The following is a 14,664-nucleotide window of genomic DNA, read 5'->3' as shown; positions in this document are numbered from 1 at the left end:
AGAAAACTACCATTTATTTAACTCATTTGCCTCATTATTTTAATCTAGACACTCTTCAAAACTCTCAGCAGTCTTGAATCTCCATAAATTGTTTAGAAGTATGACAATTATGGTCTTTGCAACTATTGGCAGATATTGATAATATTAAAATTGTAATATCTGCTTTAATCAGCTTATTTTCTCATGTTGCCATTTATTAGCATTTGGATTTGAGTTGTGGTTGGCTAGGCCAAGGCCAGGAAGCCAGGTAGCCCTACAATCAGTTCATGGATGAAGGCCAGGTGTCAGTCACTAAAGCAAAAAGAATACAGAATTAAGATCCAAAATTAAGAGGATAAGCAGGATGGAAGTGCCATCCATGCACTGGAGTCAAAGAAAGTCCAAATGCCAGGGCATGTATTCAAGCAGTACTGGGGTAAATAAATAATAAGCAATGGAACATGTGGTCGTCCAAGCATAGTCCATATATGAATGACGATCCCTTTGCAGGTCAGAACTTACACAACTTGATTAACCCTGCCTCAAAAAGGAGTCAGAGGGAAACTAGTATTAAGGATAAAAATTCGTCTCTGCAAAAATGGTTATATCTCCAGAGAACATTCTGCAAAACAAGGCAGAAACATGAGCACTGAGGAACTGGAACACAAAGATTAGAGCAGACAATAAGAGAGCTAGTGCTACCTTGAGAACCCACTGACCAAGAGCTTTTTATAGTTGCCTGCTTAGGAGTAAATTTGGTCCCAGGAGCTGAGCTGGAACAAATCTGCATGTACAGGAAGTAGTGATAATGGTGTGCTGGAGCCAACTCATTACCAGCTCATGAGAGCCAATCATTAAAATTTAAGAAATTTTAAATAAGTATAGCCATTATGGAAAATAGTATGGAATTTCCTCAAAAAAATTAAAAATAGAACTAACAGGGCCAGGTATGGTGGCTCATGCCTGTAATCCCAGCACTTTGGGAGACCAAGGCAGATGGATCACCTGAGGTCAGGAGTTTGAGGCTAACCTGGCAAACGTGGTGAAACTCCATCTCTACTAAAAATATAAAAATTAGTAGGGTGTGGTGGTGGGTGTCTGTAATCCCAGTTACTCGGGAGGCTGAGGCAGGAGAATCACTTGAACATGGGAGCGGAGATTGCAATGACGCCAAGATCACACCACTGCACTCCAGCCTAGGTAACAGAGTGAAACTCAGTCTCAAAATAAAAATAACATGATCCAGCAATCCCACTGCTAGGTATATGCCAAAAGGAAAGAAAACCAGAATATCAAAGAGATATCTGCACCCCCACGTTTATCACAGCACTACACACAATAGCCAAGATATAAAATCAACCTAAGTGTCCTTCAATGGATGAATTGATAAAGAAAATGTAATATATTGTTTAGTCATAAAAAGAAGGAAATTGTATCATTTACAGCAACAAGGATGAGCCCGAAAGATATTAAGTGAAATAAGTCAGGTACAGAGAGACAAATATCTCATTTTCTCACTCATATGTGGGAACTAAAAAAGGTGATGTCATGAAGGTAGGGGTAGAATGATGGTTACCAGAGCCTGGGAAGGGAGAAGAAAGGGGGATGAAGAAAGGTTGGCTAATGGGTACAAAAACACAGTTAGATAGAAGGAATAGTTTCTAGTATTCAATAGCACAGTAGATGGTTATTGTTATGAATAATTTTTCATACATTTCTAAATAGCTAGAAGAAAATATCTGAAATGTTCATCATACAAAGAAATGATTAATATTTGAGGTGATGGATATCCCATCAGTCTGATTTGATCATTACATATTGTATGCATGTATCAAATATTACATGTACCCCCTAAATATGTACAATTATTATATGTCAATTAAAATTTAAGGAATTTTGTAAGACAGCTGTTAAACATGGACATTATTAAAAATTAAATTATATAGACAGATTTATATTAAAAATAAAAGTAATAAAAATTTAGAATTCATCATTTCCTAGTTATTTCACTACATTTCTTTATTATCTGTACCCCTAAGGTCATTTATGTCTATTTTAACTGTGGGGTGAAACTACAATGGCATGCTATTGTGCACCCCTTCCTGTTTCCACATTCAATGACATTACATTGGCAACTTGAAATTTGGTATGATTAAAGAAACATATACACCATGGAAATCAAAAACACTACAAACAGGACTTTAGTAGGGGATTGTTAAACAGGTACCAGCATACACATGGTTAATGAGCCACATTAAAGAGTTATAGAATTGAAAAGTATAATATCCATGGATGTGGAAATATTTTTAAAGGATCTTGTGACTGCCGCTTGCAAATTCCTAAACTAGTCTATAACCGGCTTCATTGTCTGACCTCACTCTACCTCTGCAGGTTTATCCCATACACTCTATTTTCAAGCCCCATCTAATTTCCCATCAATAATATGCCATGTTTTTTCAGGCCTCCGTTTATTCAACAAACATTAATCAAGCTCCTATAGAAAACTGGATACTGTGTTCTGGATTGAGGAATCAGATATATGGAATTCTTCCTGCCCTCAAGGAGCTCATAGTATGAAAAAGAAAGGGAAGCAGCTGATGAACAGAAAAGGAGGAGCAAATGCTTCTAATAGGGTATGGCAAGTGCCATGATGAATTTGCGTGCATGTACTTTGTGGGAATAAGGAGATGCACCCATTACAAAAGGGTAATAGAAAGGACTTTCTGGAAAATGAGACAGTTGAACTGAATCTTGACAAGGCACTTTGTTGTCATGATTAAGCACATGGATTCTTGAGTCTCATTGCTTGGGTTCAAAATCCAGCTCTATCAGCTTACTAGTTGGGATAACCTTGAGTTACATAAACTTTCTGAACCTCAGTTTTCTCATCTACAGAGATCCCTCCTTCACAAGATTATTATGAGGATTAAGTGAAATAATGAATGTAAAGAATTTAGCACAATAGTTGATACATAAATGCTTTCACATTTGCTTTTATATTGAGTATTAGCCAACTGGAGAAGTGAATACGGAATGTTTCTGGTAGAGAAAATGGTGCATACAAAAAATTTAGAGGCTGAAAGATTCTGATATGTTTCCCCAAATGCATTTTTTTAGTACAAGTGCAACCCAAAATGATAGGGGAGTGGGAATTTACCATCGTTTGGTGGGGGGCGCAGAGGAGAGAAAAGTTGCTTCTGTAGCTTTCTGTAACTGACATACCCAGTTATCAGAAACCCAAGTCATTTTAGTTTCTAGGAAACTTTCCTTGACTCCATCACTCTGCCCAACCTGCACCTTAGAGACCTATCATTCATTCCTTTTTGCATTCACTGCATGCTGTACATATTTTGATGATAGTAATGTTTATCACACTTATTTATGTCTATTTCCCTCACCAGACCTGTAAGTTTCTCTTGCACAAACACCGTGTCTAGACTTCTTTGTATTATTTCCCTAGCACCTAGCCTATGCAGTTGCCAGCATATTGAAAGCATTTGTAAATGGAAGGGTAAGTGAATGGAAGGAAGGAAGGAAGGAAAAATGGATGGATGATGGATGGAGTGAATGGGTGAATGGACAAATGATAAGAAAAAGTAAGTTGAAAATGTATAAGAAACAAATCAAGAAGTGCGTTGTATTGGAGTGTAGTGACACAAACGGCTCACAGCATCCTCCACCTCCCAGGCTTAAGCAATCCTCCCACCTCAGTCTCCCAAACAGATGGGACTACACACGCACCACTATGCCCAACTATTTTTTTGGAATTTTTCATAGATATGGAATTTTGCCATGTTGCCCAGGCTAGTCTTGAACTCCTGAGCTCAAGAGATCCACCAGTCTCAGTCTCCCAAAATGCTGGGATTACAGGTGTGAGCCTCTGCGCCCAGCCAAATTAAAATTTAAAAAGCATTGTAGTCCTTTTTCAAACAAAATCTTTCACAGATCTTCAGCATATACAGTAGGTTAAAACTTGTGCTTTATTACTAAACATTGTATAAGTTCAAAAAATTTTTTAATTTTTATTTTACTTATTTATATATTTATTAGGCATGGGTTCTCACTAGGTTGCTCAAACTGGTCTTGAACTCAAATGATCCTCTCATTTCAGCCTCTTGAGTTACTGTGATTACACGCAGGAGCCACCATGCCAAGCTGTAAGTTCAAATTTTTAAAATTAACTAGAGGTAAATAAAAAATTAAATAATTTTTAAAAAGAAGTTCCTTGTATATCCTGCAGAGGAATTTGGATTTCATCCTAAAGGCGATTGGAGTATTTTTTAAAGTGTCGTAACAAAATCCCTAATTGGATTTTTGGATGATAGGCCTGCCAACAGTATAACAGAAAGGTTGAGAGAAGGAAGAAACAAATGAACTTAGACCATTAGGAAATTGCAGCAATACAGGCAAGAAGATGAAGACAAGAGAGAAGGTTGATTCAAGATATGATGCTGAGGGGGCCTGAATTACAAGAACCTTACTGATCAATAGGAATGTGAGAATGATTTCCAGATTCTATCTGGGAATCATTGGTGCCAATAATTGATTAGAGGAATAAAACAGGTTTTGAAGAGAAAGGCACAAGAGTGCCTTCTTTTCTTCTCAGTGGCTATTTCAAAGCTTCACACTTTTCTCAAGCATCTGCTCAGACTCCCACCAGAGAATCTCACCTCTTTTCTTCAGAAAAAAATAGCAGGCATCAGGTGAGACTCTACTTTCTCATCCCCACTGCCTAACTAGTCTGCATCTTCCTCCTTCAGGCCTCATTGGAAGAGGGGTCCCACCCAGGTCTCACCCTACTCTTTATACCAGGACCTCAGCCCTCAATGAGAGCCTCTATCTTCAATCTTGCCTGTATCTTCCCTTTATCTTCAACTTCTCCCTTTCCGCTCTTTCCCAAGGCATGCAACTTTCAAATGTCTCTTATCTTAAAAAGAAACTCTTACCTGTTACCTATTCCTTGGTATTTTTAACAACCAAGTTTCTTTAAGTTATGTACATGTACACACTGTAAATTCTTTAAAATATGTACATAACTTCAAGTTGGATTTGTAGTATACTATCAGGAGCAATGCTTTTTTTTGAGACTGAGTCTCATTCTGTTGCCCAGGCTGGAGTGCAATGGCATGATCTGGGCTCACTGCAACCCCTCCTGGGTTCAAGTGATTCTCGTGCCTCAGCCTCCTGTGTAGCTGGGATTACAACCACCTGCCACCATGCTCAGCTAATTTTTTTTCATATTTTTAGTAGAGATGAGGTTTCACCATGTTGGCCAGGCTGGTCTTGAACTCCTGACCTCAGGTGATTCACCCGCCTTGGCCTCCCAAAGTGCTGGGATTACAGGCGTAAGCCACCGCCCAGATTTGGAGAATACATCATCATTGTGAAAAGCTCAAAAAACACATAGAAGTATGAAGAAATTACTTGCAATTCCACTGTCTGGAAATAGTTCTTGCTAAATATTGATATATTTATTTCTAGTAACTTTTCTGTGCAGATATACAACTATGTATAAATGTCCATTTTAAAAATACTTTTACATTTCAAATTATACCATAAGTATTTTGCCATGTTATATATTTTTTAATTCCATTAGCATAACTTCAAAGGACATAAAGAGCCTTTTATGTAATCATCCCTTACAATTGGATTTTTAAATTTTTCCAGTAGTAGTTCAGATAAATAACATTGTGTAGTATGCCTTTACTCACATTTCATATTGTTTTCTTAGGATCAATTTCTAAAAGTGGGACTCTTGCCGAGGCTGGTGGCCTTGCCTGTAGTCCCAATTACTTGGAAGGCTGAGGTGGGAGGCTGGCTGGAGCCCAGGAGTTCGAGGCTGCAATGTGCTATGATGACACCTGTAAATAGCCATGGCACTCCACCCTGGGAAACATAACGAGTCTCCATCTCAATTAATAAATTAATTAAATAAAAGTGGCACTCTTTTGTCAAATAATTTTAATATATTTAAAGCTCTGATAAATATTCCCAAATTGCTTTCCAGAAAGTTTGTACCAAAATACATTCTTATTCACTCTTCTGTCTTTGCCAGATTCATTATAATTTTTTTAAAGAAAAAGAATTTTTTCCATCTATGATCAGAAATAGTATTTGATTGTTTTGCTTTGCATTTCTTTGATTAAAAGTGAAAGTTGGCATTTTGTATTTATTAGTCACATATTTCTCTTTGGTGATTTATGTATTTATATCCTTTGCCCATTTAACTATTGGGCTCCTTCTATTTTTTATTGATATTTTTGAGTTCTTTATGTAATAAAGGTATTCAATCTCTCGCTACCAAGTTTACTGAATTCATATTTTCCCCTATTTGTCATTTAAGTTGGCTTATGGCTTAGACTTATATGGAGGAAGGGGGCAGTGCAGAGATATTTTTTATTTTTATAAATTCAAACATTTCAATAATTTCCTTTGGGAATTCTTCCATTGCTATCAAACTTTAAAAATCCCTTTTCTAGCCAGGCATCAGGTATTCATCGGCATTATTATTATTATTATTATTATTATTATATTTTTTTGAGACAGAGTCTTGCTCCATCGCCAGGCGCCAGGCTGGAGTGCAGTGGCGTGATCTCGGCTCACTGCAACCTCCGCCTCCCGGGTTCAAGCAATTCTCCTGCCTCAGCCTCCCGAGTAGCTGGGACTACAGGCGCGCGTCACCACGCCCAGCTAATTTTGTTTTATTTTTAGTAGAGGTGGGGTTTCACCATGTTGGCCAGAATGGTCTCAATCTCGACCTCGTGATCCGCCTGCCTCGGCCTCCCAAAGTGCTGGGATTACAGGCGTGAGCCACCATGCCCGGCTCACCTACATTATTACATTACAGGTATTGCTCTCAAGTCCTAGCTGTAAAACAAAGATGAAAACACTCATCCTCTAGCTCAAAGAATCCTACTAGCCAGTGAGGGAGACAGGCATATGCACAGATAAACATACATGCATAAGAAATGGCTGAAGGACGACTTTTCATCCTATTTATAAAGGTTCATGATTAGGTGGGGGGGGCAAATTTGTCTAAAGTAGCTCATCTCTCAATTTTACTAGAAGTTATTAATTTTGTACCACTGAACACATGCACTAAGCTGTGCTGTTTCTAGAAATATATGAAATAGAAATATGATAGCGCATCCTAGCTGATCAGCCCCTTCTTCCTGGCTCTGGAGGTTTTAAAAACAATGACTCATTAAATATTTCCCAGGCAACCGTCTCTCCAATCTTCCCACAAGTCTGAGTTTGTCATCCTGTCTCAATTTTATCTAAGAAATTAAATCTTAGCTTTAGTTTTACTAGTGCATTTATTGGTTTGCTGTGGTTTAGAAAACATTTTAAAAGAACACATGTAAATTATAATGAAGATAAGCCAGAAATGGAAAGCCTCAGGTAAAATGGCAATGATTGTTAATGAATGACCGTAAGTTTTTGGGAAATTAGCACAGATGACGTGGCAATCACTTGTGAAGGAAGTCTTCATAGAACTGCTTTGCTTTGAGTGTGCTAAGAAATGCTGTTAACAGCATACACTGTTAACAGCAGTATAAAATATCACAGTGCATTGATTTGCCCCACAGCTGTTGAATGAATCATTTTTTAATAAACTGATATGATCTAAAAGATTTTATATATGAGAATTTCTACTAACTGAATGTGTGACCTTACTTAAATCATTTAATCACTTTGACTGATAGTGTTTTCATCTGTACAACAGGGATAAGATTACACTGTCCACTTTGCCTGGATTGTTGTGTGAATTCTGAGGAAAAAACATATGAAAGCCATTATAAACTCTGATGAAATATACAAATATGCACTTGTGTTTTAAAATGCAGGGCTCTCCATATGTTTATGCAGTTATGATTTTAGTATCTTTCATTATTTGCAAGGCTGATAGATATGCTACCCATTTGAGTAATGGTCCCTTGTCTTCATAGGGACCCTTTTGATATCTTCGCTTCCTATGGGTGTTGTTGAATGATAATCACTGTACATCACAGCTCTGTAAGAAACAGACCTATTTCAGTCACTGGCACTGCAGTCAGATCCTTTCATTCCTCTAGTACACACTATACCCTCAGACACAGTAAAAAAAGTAGAAAACATATTCCCTGCTTCTTATTATAATTTTTATTTAAGTTGTATCTATTCAATTAAAACCATTGCACAGTCTTAGTATTCAAATAAAGTCCCTTCTAACTATGCAAAATAAACTGTTCCTTAAACAAGTTTTCATTAATTTTTACCAGAGTCTATCATTTCTATCAAAACTTTGCTTTACAAATTGGTTCTGGCAAAATTCCCAAATATGCACTCTTCTGAATGTTTAGTTATTTGGCATGAGAACTCCTAAAATGTTCCTAATTAGAGAAAATGCAAAAGAAAATTATTTTAAATGGAGGTATTAAAATTATTCCAGGTAATATGGTGACTTGAACGTGCATTTCCAGCTGCCGCCTCCCATAAGCTCATTGAAATGACCAAGCAAATAAAAATACACATAGATGAACAAACCTACATCAGCAATAGAAACTGGGGCAAAGTAATAAGCACATAGTAGCAACATCAAAGACACTGCGGGACGTGAAGCAGATTCATCTGAGTTGAAGAAAGGACCCTATGTCCAAAAAGAACATAAGCACAGGAGACCCCAGAGAATCTCAATAATATAATCTTTTACATGCAGGGACAAAGAGTTGGAGGTGAGACTTGCAGTCAGGGGCATTCTAAAAGGCAACCACAGAGACTCCAAGAAAAGCACCTGGCACCCAAGACTATACACAGGGTTTTGCTCTTGACGCAGAAGTCTGTATTTCTTAACCTAATTTTTTTAGCCCAAACACTATCATCATTGCTCTGCTTTGGACATTTTTCATATCAGAATATACAGATCTACCCCATGATTTCTAATGTTTAATTTGCATTTTAAACATTATACATTTCTATAGCTGTACCACACCTGTGTGCATATTTCTAATGTTTAAGTTGCATTTTTAGTGTATAGCTGTATGGCATCTATGTGTATATCACTAGGATATAGTTAACTAGATTCCAAAAAGTATATTGCTAATCTAAAGGCATGTGAATTCATAATTTTGATTAATGCTGCCAAATTGCCCACCTAACAGTCATAGCAATTTATTTACTACCAACGAAGTAGAAAATATGTTCCCTGCTTCTTATTATAATTTTTATTTAAGTTGTATCTATTTATCAGAATCTCTTTAAAACTTTTCTACCAACCTGAGGGCAACAGTGACAGTTCATGTTGTTTTAATTTGCATTACTTTGGTAACCAGTGAAGTTTAGCATCTTCTCACACATTTATAGGCCACTGTATTTCTTCTTCTATGAATTTTCTACTTTCTTCTTCTTGCCTATTTTTCAACTGGGTTACTGTTTTTTTTTTTTTTTTTCTTTTTCAAGACAAAGTCTTGCTCTGTTGTTCAGGCTGGAGTGCAGTGGCGTGATCTTGGCTCACGGCAAACTCTGCCTCCTGGGTTCAAGTGATAGTCCTGCCTCAGCCTCCCAAGTAGCTGGGATTACAGGCACACACCACGCCCGGTTAATTTTTGTATTTTTAGTAGAGACAGGGTTTCCACATGTTGGCCAGGCTGGTCTCAAATTTCTGACCTGTGATCCACCAGCCTTGCCTACCAAAGCGCTGCAATTACAGGCGTGAGCCACCGCCCCCCGCCTGGGTTACTCTATTTTTTTAAAATGCTTTATATAAATAAACAGGAGAGTAGTTAGGAGAACAAAATGTTGGAGCAGGTCAATCCATATTTAAATCCCATCTCTGCCACTTAAGTCGACATGTGAGTTTGGAGGAATTACTTACCCACTCTGTACTTCCATTTCCTCACATATAAAAATAACAATAGTGCCTAGCTCATAATGTTGTTGTGGGATTTTTTTATTGATACATAATATTTGTACATATTTCTGGGGTATTTTGTTACATGCATAGAATGTGTAATAAACAAGTCAGGGTATTTAGTGTCTCCATTATCTTGAGTATGTATCATTTCTATGTGTTGGGAACAGTTCAAGTTGTTGTGGGATTTTTAATGACTTAAAATTAAAAAGCACTCAGAACAGTGCCAGGCACATAGAAAAGTGGCTGATACGTCACTGAACAGGATGAATAAGAATCATTTATCTGCAGTCATTTTTTTCCATTCTGTTCTTTGTTTTTTATTTTGTTTTATTGTCTTTATGCTGAAGTTTTTCATTTGTGTACAGTTAAATCTGTCAATCTTTTTCTTATGTGATTTGTAGGTTTTAATATCATGCTTAGAAAGGTCAGTCTCAGCCCAGAATTTTAAAAGTATTCTGCCACCTATTCTTCTAATTGTTTTGTAATTTTATTTTCCACATTTGGCTCTTTAATCTATTGGAAATTTTTTTTTATAAATTGGGTAAGATAGACCAGCTTTATTCTTTTCCCAATGGAAAGCCAATGCAAAGCTTCACCTTTCCCTCTTTAATTTGAAATACTCAAATTATTGAAGTTTCAATTAGAATGGCATTAAGTTTCTATTGGAGGTGTGGCCTGATGGGAGGTCAATGGATGTGGGGATGGTTTCTCATGAATGGTTTAGTACCATCCACCAGGGTACTGTCCTTGAGATAGTGAGTTCTGGTGAGATCTAGTCATTTAAAAGTGTATATCACCTCCCACCTTGCTCTTTCACCATGCAACAAGCCAACTCCCACTTCCACCTTCTGCCATGTTTGGAAGCTTCCAGAGGCCTCCCCAGAAGCAGATGCCCCATGCTTCCTATATGACCTGAAGCATAAATAAACCTCTTTTCTTATAAATTACCCAGTCTCAGATATTTCTTGATAGCAGCACAAGAATGGCCCAATAGTGTCCCTATTATCTTGGAGAGGATTGATAATTTTACAATATGACTTGTCCTACCTTGAAACATGGTAGTTTCTCCATTTATTCAGGTGTTATATTGTGTCCTTCATTAGTTCTGTGGTTTTCTTTGTACAAATTATACCCATTTCTTGTCATATATTCTTAAACATTTCTTCTCTAATTTATTAATTTATTTTACTAACATGATGAATTGCAATAAAATATTTCCCAATGTTAAACCATCCTTACAGGGTTCCATTCTATGATTTCTTATGAAATTGTGTCACACATACAAAACAATACAATATGCAGTATATTGATATTATATTAATATTTATTCTATATATTTAATAGAGGCTGTTGATATGGTATTAATTAAATATGTGTGTATTCACCATTGATCTTTCTTAAATCTTAACATTTGGCTGTATTTACATCATTGGAGGGAGGATGAAAATTTATGGATAGACCCAAAGTTCCTTACCTTTGCTCCCTACTCAGGGATAACCACTATCCTGAATTAAATGTTTATTATTACCATGGCTGTTTATCCTATTAATGCATTTGAAGAGCTCATAAAATAATATGTAGTACCATATAGTATTTTTCAAACTGTATATAAAGCATTATATTGTATTTTTCTGTAGCTTGCTTTTTGGGGCTCAAATTTTTATGTATTTATTTGCTTATTTATTTATGAGCTGGAGTGTCGTTCTGTAGCCCAGGCTGGAGTGCAATGGTGCAATCAGCTCACTGCAACCTCCATTTCCCTGGTCCCAGTTCAAAGAATTCACCTACCTCAGCCTCCCAAGTAGCTGGGATTATAGGCCCAAGCCACCATGCCCAGCTAATTTTTGCATTTTTTAGTAGAGACAGGGTTTCACCATGTGGGCCAGTACGGTCTTGAACTCCTGACCATGATCCATCCACTTTAGCCTCCCAAAGTGCTGGGATTACAGGCGTAAGCCACCGCGCCCGGCCTATTTGCTTATTTTTTTAGAGGTAGAGTCTCACTCTGTCACCCAGGCTGTCACTCAGGAATGCAGTGGTACAGTCATAGCTCACCGCAGCCTTAAACTTTCAGGCTCAAGCAATCTTCCCGTCTCAGCTGGCTGAGTAGCAGGGACAACAAACACGTAACCCTATGCCTGGCTTTTTTTTTTTTTTAGACGGTCTCGCTCCATTGTGTAGGCTGGAGTGCAGTAGCGTGATCTCGGCTCACTGCAGCCTCCACCTCCAGAGTTCACGCAATTCTCATGCCTCAGCCTCCCAAATAGCTGGAATTATAGGCATATGCCATCATGCCTGGATAATTTTTGAATTTTTAGTAGAGATGGGGTTTCACCATGTTGGCTAGGCTTGTCCCAAACTCCTGACCTCAGGTAAGCTGCCTGCCTTGGCCTCCCAAAGTGCTGGGATTACAAGCATGAGCCACCATGCTCAGCCCCTGGCTTTTATAATTTTTGATACATGTAGCCCTAGTTTATTTATTTTGGTGGGGGCATAGTATTTCAATGTATGAACATGTTGTGCTTTTGTTAATTTTTCTGTGGACAGACATTTAGGTGTTTCCAAATATAGTTCTATGATGGAACTTCTTATGCACATAGATTTTCTCTAGAGCTGCACTACCCAAACAGTAGCCACTAGCCCTGTCTGTAAATAGCTTGTTTGTGTCTTTAATGTAAACGCTTTTTCCCATTCTGAAATTTTTCTTTCAACTTTGATTACAGTGTCTTTTGATAAACAGAGGCTTTTTATTTTATTGATCTTTCCTTTCATGGTATATCCCTTTTAGTGCTTTACTTAACAAATTCACCCTATACCAAGATTAAAAATATATCTTCTATGTTTTCTTTTTTTTTGAGACAGAGTTTCGCTGTTGTTACCCAGACTGGAGTGCAATGGCATGATCTCGCTTACCGCAACCTCCGCCTTCTGGGTTCAAGCAATTCTCCTGCCTCAGCCTCCCGAGTAGCTGGGACTACAGGTGAGTACCACCATGCCCAGCTAATTTTTGTATTTTTAGTAGAGACGGGGTTTCACCTCGTTGACCAGGTTGGTCTCGATCTCTTGACCTCGTGATCCACCCGCCGTGGCCTCCCAAAGTGCTGGGATTATAGGCGTGAGCCACTGCACCCAGCATCTTCTATGTTTTCTCTTAAAATGTCCTATGATGTTAAAAGGTTTGCTTTTCATATTTAGGTCTTTAATACCCCTAGAATTAAAACTTTAGTGTATTATACAAGAATTTTCTTTTTGATATGAATAACCAGCTGATTCACAACAATGTTTTAAATAGTCCTGTTCTCGCTAATTGGTAATGTCCTATATTATACCCTGATATCTGCATGTGGTTCTTTTCCAGGATTTCTATTCTGTTCCATAGATGTATATGTATATCTTCACACCAATATGGCATCATTTTAATCTTAGGTTTATAATAAGCATTGGTATCTGGTAATACAAAGTAGCCCAGACTCTTCTTCAAAACTGGCTTAGCTTTGATCTTTTTAATGAGTTTTAGAATCAGTCTGACAAGATCCACAAAAGCCTCGAAATTACAAATCAATTTGGAGAAACTGACATCTGTATCAAGTTGAATCTTCCTTTTCATGAAAATGATATATATTTCTAGTTATTTAGAACTTCTTTAGCATCATTCAGTAGTGTTCTATTTTCTCCATAAAGTATTACAGATATTTTGTTCAATTTATTTGAAGATATAGTTTTGTTGCTATTATGAATTACATATTTTTCATTAATTTTCTAAACAATAATTACCAGTATAGAAATGCTGTGGTATCCAGCAAACTTGTTGAATTCTCATTGATTTTAATAGATGGTCTTTAGAATCTCTATAAATAATCATATCTTTTACAAATTAAAAAAAAGTTTTATCTTTCCAATGTCTTATTTCTTTTCCATTTTTTTCTTCCTTCCTTCCGTTCTTTTTTATTTTCTTTTTTTGTCTTACTGCATTTGCTAGAGCTGCCAGTACAATGTTGAATAGAAATGGTGACAAAATGACAAAAGCCTCTGGGTCTTGCTCTTACTTTAGTAAGAATACTCTCACCGGCATAGGCAGCAAAGAAGAGCCCTATCTATATAAAAATTTTTCTTTAATTAGCCAGGCATGGTGGCATGCACCTGTAATCCTCCAGATACTCAAGAGACTGAGGTAGAAGGATCACTTGAACCCAAGAATTCAAGGCTGCAGTGAGCTACGATCATGCCACTGCCCTCCAGCCTGGGTGACAGACTGAGACCCTGTCTCTTAAAAATATAATAAGAATAGGGCCGGGCGTGGTGGCTCACACCTGTAATCCCAGCACTTTGGGAGGCTGACGCGGGTGGATCACGAGGTCAAGAGATCGAGACCATCCTGGTCAACATGGTGAAACCCCATCTCTACTAAAAATACAAAAAATTAGCTGGGCATGGTGGCGCGTGCCTGTAATCCCAGCTACTCAGAAGGCTGAGGCAGGAGAATTGCCTGAACCCAGGAGGCGGAGGTTGCGGTGAGCCGAGATCCTGCCATTGCACTCCAGCCTGGGTAACAAGAGCAAAACTCCATCTCAATAAAAATAATAATATTATTATTAATTAATTAATTAATTAAAAGGTAACAAAATAAAGACTTTATGACTTTTTTTTTTTTGAGATGGAGTTTTGCTTTTGTTGCCCAGGCTGGAGTGCAACAGCGTGATCTTGGCTCACTAAAACCTCCACCTCCTGGGTTCAAGCAATTCTCCTGCCTCAGTCTCCCGAGAAGCTAGCATTACAGGTATGTAATACCATCA

The sequence above is a fragment of the Callithrix jacchus genome, chromosome 9 (assembly GCF_049354715.1).
Source record: "Callithrix jacchus isolate 240 chromosome 9, calJac240_pri, whole genome shotgun sequence".
NCBI classification, from domain to species: Eukaryota; Metazoa; Chordata; class Mammalia; order Primates; family Cebidae; genus Callithrix; species Callithrix jacchus.
This window is presented reverse-complemented; position numbering follows the sequence as displayed.